We start from the raw sequence: 7,261 nt of genomic DNA on the forward strand, positions 1-7,261 counted from the left end.
TTTGTTTCAAATAACCTTGCTAGCCTAAACCTTGTATCGAGAGGAATACTTCTCATGCATCCAAAATCCTTGAGCCAACCACTATGCCATTTGTGTCCACCATACCTACCTACTACATGGTATTTCTCCGCCATTCCAAAGTAAATTGCTTGAGTGCTACCTTTAAAATTTCTATTCTCTACCTTTGCAATATATAGCTCATGGGACAAATAGCTTAAAAACTATTGTGGTATTGAATATGTACTTATGCACTTTATCTCTTATTAAGTTGCTTGTTGTGCGATAACCATGTTCTGGGGACGCCATCAACTACTCTTTGTTGAATATCATGTGAGTTGCTATGCATGTCCGTCTTGTCTGAAGTAAGGGAGATTTACCACTCATTTAATGGTTAGAGCATGCATAATGTTAGAGAAGAACATTGGGCCGCTGTGGTGGAAGTTTCAGTTTTGGACATATATCCTCAATCTCATATGAGAACATTAATTGTTGCTACATGCTTATGCATTAAAGAGGAGTCCATTATCTGTTGTCTATGTTGTCCGGTATAGATGTCTAAGTTGAGAATAATCAAAGCGAGAAATCCAAATGCGAGCTTTCTCCTTAGACCTTTGTACGAGGCGGCATAGAGGTACCCTTTGTGACACTTGGTTAAAACATGTGTATTGCGATGATAATCCGGTAGTCCAAGCTAATTAGGACAAGGTGCGGGCACTATTAGTATACTATGCATGAGGCTTGCAACTTGTAAGATATAATTTACATAACACATATGCTTTATTACTACCGTTGACAAAATTGTTTCTTGTTTTCAAAACCAAAGCTCTAGCACAAATATAGCAATCAATGCTTCCCTCTGCGAAGGACCTTTCTTTTACTTTTATGTTGAGTCAGTTCACCTATTTCTCTCCACCTCAAGAAGCAAACACTTGTGTGAAGCTGTGCATTGATTCCTACATACTTGCATATTGCACTTGTTATATTACTTTACATTGACAACTATCCATGAGATATACATGTTATAAGTTGAAAGCAACCGCTGAAACTTAATCTTCCTTTGTGTTGCTTCAATACCTTTACTTTGATTTATTGCTTTATGAGTTAACTCTTATGCAAGACTTATTGATGCTTGTCTTGAAAGTACTATTCATGAAAAGTCTTTGCTTTATGATTCATTTGTTTACTCATGTCATTACCATTGTTTTGATCGCTGCATTCATTACATATGCTTACAATAGTATGATCAAGGTTATGATGGCATGTCACTCAGAAATTATCTTTGTTATCGTTTACCTGCTCGGGACGAGCAGAACTAAGCTTGGGGATGCTGATACGTCTCCGACGTATCGATAATTTCTTATGTTCCATGCCACATTATTGATGATATCTACATGTTTTATGCATACTTTATGTCATATTTATGCGTTTTCCGGAACTAACCTATTGACGAGATGCCGAAGTGCCGGTTCTGTTTTCTGCTGTTTTTGGTTTCAGAAATCCTAGTAAGGAAATATTCTCGGAATCGGACGAAATCAACGCCCGGCATCTTAGTTTTCCACGAAGCTTCCGAGAACACCCGAGAGCCGCCGGAGAGGAGCCACGGGGCCACCACATGACTAGGGCGGCGCGGCCGAGGCGGGCCGCGCCCCCTGGTGTGTCGTCGCCTCGTCGACCCTCCCAGGCTCCGCCTCTTCGCCTATTTAAAGGTCCCTGACCTAAAACATCGATACGGAAAAGCCACGGTACGAGAAACCTTGTAGAGCCTCCGCCATCGCGAAGCCAAGATCTGGGTGACAGGAGTCTCTGTTCCGGCACGCCGCCGGAACGGGGAAGTGCCCCCGGAAGGCATCTCCATCGACACCACCACCATCTTCATCAACGCTGCTTGTCTCCCATGAGGAGGGAGTAGTTCTCCATCGAGGCTCGGGGCTGTACCGGTAGCTATGTGGTTAATCTCTCTCCTATGTACTTCAATACAATAATCTCATGAGCTGCCTTACATGATTGAGATTCATATGATGATGCTTGTAATCTAGATGTCATTATGCTAGTCAAGTGGATTTTACTTATGTGATCTCAGGAGACTCCTTGTCCCACGTGTGTAAAGGTGACGAGTGTGTGCACCGTGTGGGTCTCTTAGGCTATATTTCACAGAATACTTATTCACTTTGTTATGAATGGCATAGTGAAGTGCTTATTTATATCTCTTTATGATTGCAATGTGTTTTGTATCACAATTTATCTGTGTGCTACTCTAGTGATGTTATTAAAGTAGTTTATTCCTCACTGCGGTGTAATGGTGACAGTGTGTGCATCGTGTAGTACTTGGCGTAGGCTATGATTGTGATCTCTTGTAGATTATGAAGTTAACTATTGCTATGATGGTATTGATGTGATCTATGCCTCCTTTCGTAGTGTGAAGGTGACGAGTGTGCATGCTATGTTAGTACTTGGTTTGGTTATGTTGATCTGTCATGCACTCTAAGGTTATTTAAATATGAACATTGAATATTGTGGAGCTTGTTAACTCCGGCATTGAGGGTTCAGTGTAATCCTACGCAGTTAGTGGTGTTCATCATCCAACAAGAGAGTGTAGAGTCTAGCATCTATCTATTTGATACGTTATGTGATCAATGTTGAGAGTGTCCACTAGTGAAAGTATGATCCTAGGCCTTGTTCCTAAATACTGCTATCGTCTGCTTGTTTACTTGTTTTCTTGCATCTTTACTTCTGCAATATTACCACCATCAACTACACGCCTGAGCAAGCACTTTTAAGGCGCCGTTACTCTTGCTCATATTTATTCATACCACTTGTATTTCACTATCTCTTCGCCGAACTAGTGCACCTATTAGGTGTGTTGGGGACACAAGAGACTTCTTGCTTTGTGGTTGCGGGGTTGCATGAGAGGGATATCTTTGACCTCTTCCTCCACTGAGTTCGATAAACCTTGGGTGATCCACTTAAGGGAAACTTGCTGTCTGTTCTACAAACCTACTGCTCTTGGAGGCCCAACACTGTCTACAAGAATAGAAGCACCCAGTAGACATCGGTGCTACCTTTAAAATTTCTATTCCTTTGTCTTTGCAATATATAGCTCATGGCAAAATAGCCTAAAAAACTATTGTGGTATTGAATATGTAGCTTATGTATCTTATTTCTTATAAGTTGCTTGTTGAGCGGTAACCATGTTTCTGGAGACGCCATCAACTATTTCACCTTTGTTGAATATCATGTGAGTTGCTATGCATGTTCGTCTTGTCGAAGTAAGGGAGATTTATCATGATCAAATGGTTTGAGTATGCATATTGTTAGAGAAGAACATTGGGCCGCTAACTAAAGCCATGATCCATGGTGGAAGTTTCGAGTTTGGACAATTAATCCTCAATCTCTTATGAGAATATTATACATTGTTGAATGCTTATGCATTAAAGAGGAGTCCATTATCATTGTCTATGTTGTCCCGGTATGGATGTCTAAGTTGAGAATAATCAAAAGCGAAATCCAATGCGAGCTTTCTCCTTAGACCTTTGTACAGGCGGCATAGAGGTACCCCTTTGTGACACTTGGTTGAAACATATGTTATGCAATGATAATCCATGTAAATCCAAGCTAATTAGGACAAGGTGCGAGCACTATTGGTAATCTATGCATGAGGCTTGCAACTTATAGGATGTCTTATACATAACACATATGATTTATTACTACTAGTTGACAAAATTGTTTCTATGTTTTCAAAATGAAAAGCTCTAGCACAAATATAGTAATCCATGCTTCCCTCTGCGAAGGGCCATTCTTGTACTTTATGTTGAGTCAGTTCACCTACTTCTTTCTATCTTAGAAGCAAACACTTGTGTCAACTGTGTGCATTGATTCCTACATGTTTACCTATTGCACTCATCATATTACTTTGTGTTGACAATTATCCATGAGATATACATGTTGAAGTTGAAAGCAACTGCTGAAACTTATATCTTCCTTTGTGTTGCTTCAAAGCTTTCTACTAAGAATTTATTGCTTTATGAGTTAACTCTTATGCAAGTCTTATTGATGCTTGTCTTGAAAGTACTATTCATGAAAAGTCTTTGCTATATGATTCGAGTTGTTTAATCATTGTCTTTACCATTGCTTGAATCACTTCATTCATCTACATATGCTTTACAATAGTATTGATCAAGATTATGATAGCATGTCACTTAGAAATTATCCTTGTTATCGTTTACCTACTCGAGGCGTAGTAGGAACTAAGCTTGGGGATGCTTGATACGTCTCCAAACATATCTATAATTTCTTATGTTCCATGCTACTTTTATGATGATACTCACATGTTTTATACACACTTTATGTCATTATTAATGACCCACAAGTATAGGGGGTGTATCATAGTACTTTCGATAAATAAGAGTGTCGAACCCAACGAGGAGCATAAGGTGTTGACAAGCAGTTTTGATGAAGGATTCACTGTAAATGCTCACAGACAAGTATTCAGGGGGGTTTGATATAGCAGATGAATAAAGTACAAGTAAGTAAAGTGCGAGAGAAATAATTGCAGCGAGTGGCCCAATCCTTTTTAGCACAAAGGACAAGCCGGTTTGCTTACTTATAAGGGATTTCTATTTTCGTGCCCTCAGTTCCTTAGTTGTGCTCAGTTTTCCCCAGCTCCTTAGTTTTTCCTCAGTTTTCCCCAAGTGCTTGTTTGAAACCCGCAGAAGGCAGCTCAGACGGTAGGATTCCCGTTAAGTTGACCGCTCCGTGCTGACGTGCGGGGCCGCGTCGTGTGGGCCCGCGTCGCGTGGGGCTGGTAGAAAGGGACCGCGTGGGACAGGACGAGATAGTGTTTGGTTGCACGTGAGCAGGAGCTGGGTTTTGTCTCTCTCGGCCATTGGCATTTCCCTTCTAACAGTACCTTTTCTGCCTCCTTCTCTCTGCCTTTTTTCACCTAATTAGTATCAAATCTAGAGAAGCTTGCATTTCTGTCTTTCTTCAATTATTATTTGTGCCTTTTGGCCCTTGTTGTTTGCCCAATATGGCAGCAAATCTAGTAGGGAGCCCAATCTAGTACTCCATCTAGTCCATATGTATGTAGTTAAATCTAGAAGCAAATCTACAGGGAATGTACAATAAATTCACAAGGTCATATAGTAGAATAGGGATAGATAATATAGATAATAAGCTGCATTCAGCAGCCAAACATAGTAGGGTTCGAGGTTCTTCACAGCGATGACAGTACCATCATACTAACAACATAACACCGAGGGATCCCTAGCTAACAACAAAGGGATCCCAACAACAAAATGGAGGAGGCAGCGGCAGCACACGTCCAGGACTCCGCCTACCCCATCCGCCTCTGCCTCCACTTGTTGCTCCCCTTGGGAGCCTTGGGCTTGAGCGGAGGCATGCGCCCGCCGGAGATCTCCACCCGCCGGATGTCTGCGGAGGTGCATGCCGAGCGCCAAGTGCTTGGCGCGGAAGGAGTTGGGGTTCACCGACGCGCCGACCTTGGGGTTGGTGTGGCCGATGTTCTCGGCATGCGTGAGGACGCAGCTGAAGTCGGTGCCGCCGAGCCTCCTAGTGCGAAGGGGCACCTGTAGACACCCTTGGCGACGTCGAGGTAGGAGACGTACTTGGCCGACCCGCAGCCTCCGCAGCACTCGGCGAGTCTTAACGTCATGGTGCTCGTCGTCGCTACCGACGTCGCTGCCGAACGACTGATCCATATCAAACGGGAATTTATTAGTGAATGAGTTGCAAACGTGCATGATAACAAAGTTAGGAAAAACGAGAGGCAGCCTCGGTTAGAGTGGACACGATTATATGTCTACGGGGACGGTGTAAGCGAACCAAAGCTCATGCACAACGGATTTGTACACGAAATGGTTCGCTGAACCATCCCTGTAAAAATCTGTGCCCACCGATTCATCATAGGCAAAGAAACAGATTTCAGATCTGAAATTGAACACATTCCAGATTATTTGCAAATTAAACGGTTGATATCTTTTGATTCGTGCATAAAATAACTGATTGAGATCCTATGATTACTTGCATAAATTAACCGATTGAGATCCCATTATTACTTGCATAAATTAACCGAACGGCCGAACCCCAAATCTTAAACGAAATCAAGGAGGGATCAAAGCAAAATGGAATAAAATCGGCGCAAATATTAGCCCAATACTCATCCATCCACAGATCCATCTACACCAGCACAAATAGGGTTCAAAAAGGAATGGGGAACAAAAAAGGAAGCAAACCGTAGTTACCTCGTTCCATGGGTCCTCTATGGAGGTGTCGTAGCGGTTCGGGGGCGGGACGTACGGCACCGGCTCGTAGGGGTCCCATCCCGGCGGGATCTGGCCGCGACCGACGACAGCAGCCTCCGATGCACCGGCGGAGGCAGCGGCGACGTCCGTTGAGGGGACGGCGGCGACGTCCGTTGAGGGGACGGCGTCGAAGAGGGAGGCGTCGCGCTTGGAGCCGACGGCACCGTGGACGATGGGATTGGCATTCTCCTTGTCCATCTCGCCGGCAGAGGAGAGGGAGAGGGAGAGGGTTTTTTGCTTTGGAGAAGATGATGGGACGTGAGAGAGGCGGCGTTGCGTAGGCGAGTGAGAGTGACAGAGATATTGGGAGGAGGCGTCTATAAAGGCAAGGGGTGGTTAATGCGACCCGCGTCCTACGCGTCCACCGCTGCACGTCTGCACGTCTTGGACTTCGCAATGCGCCACGCGTCCACGATTGCACGTCTTCGACTTCGCACCGCGACCGGCGTGTACGCGTCAACAATTGCACGTCTTTCATTTCCGCACCGCAACACGCGTCCTCGAGTCTAACCCCGGAAATTTAGATATAATCAGGTATAACCTCGAGCATTATACTAGCATTTTTTGTGTGCTCAGTTTCCCCCTTGAGTGCTAATACTGGCTAGTGCAATATGCTCAGTTTTACCCTCAAGTAGTTGGTCAACAGACAGTCAACAAATGGGATTAACTAGTTAAATGAGTCATTTAATGTGCAAAAAATTCCGAAAAATAGTGGCACATACTCATGGAGACTTTACCACAAATTGCCAGTTCTCAAAACATAGATAAGTCATAGATAAATCAAGTTTTACCACAAATTTCCACTTCTCAAAGGCCTTCTCAAATCACCTAGTAGCTACGAAGGTGCATGGTTTTCCACAATAAGCCCTTCCCAAAACAGACTTTCCCCAAAACATACTTTGTCTAAATGAGGCCACAATTCTCACACTCATGTATATTTG

Source organism: Lolium rigidum, chromosome 3, assembly GCF_022539505.1.
Source record: "Lolium rigidum isolate FL_2022 chromosome 3, APGP_CSIRO_Lrig_0.1, whole genome shotgun sequence".
NCBI classification, from domain to species: domain Eukaryota; kingdom Viridiplantae; phylum Streptophyta; class Magnoliopsida; order Poales; family Poaceae; genus Lolium; species Lolium rigidum.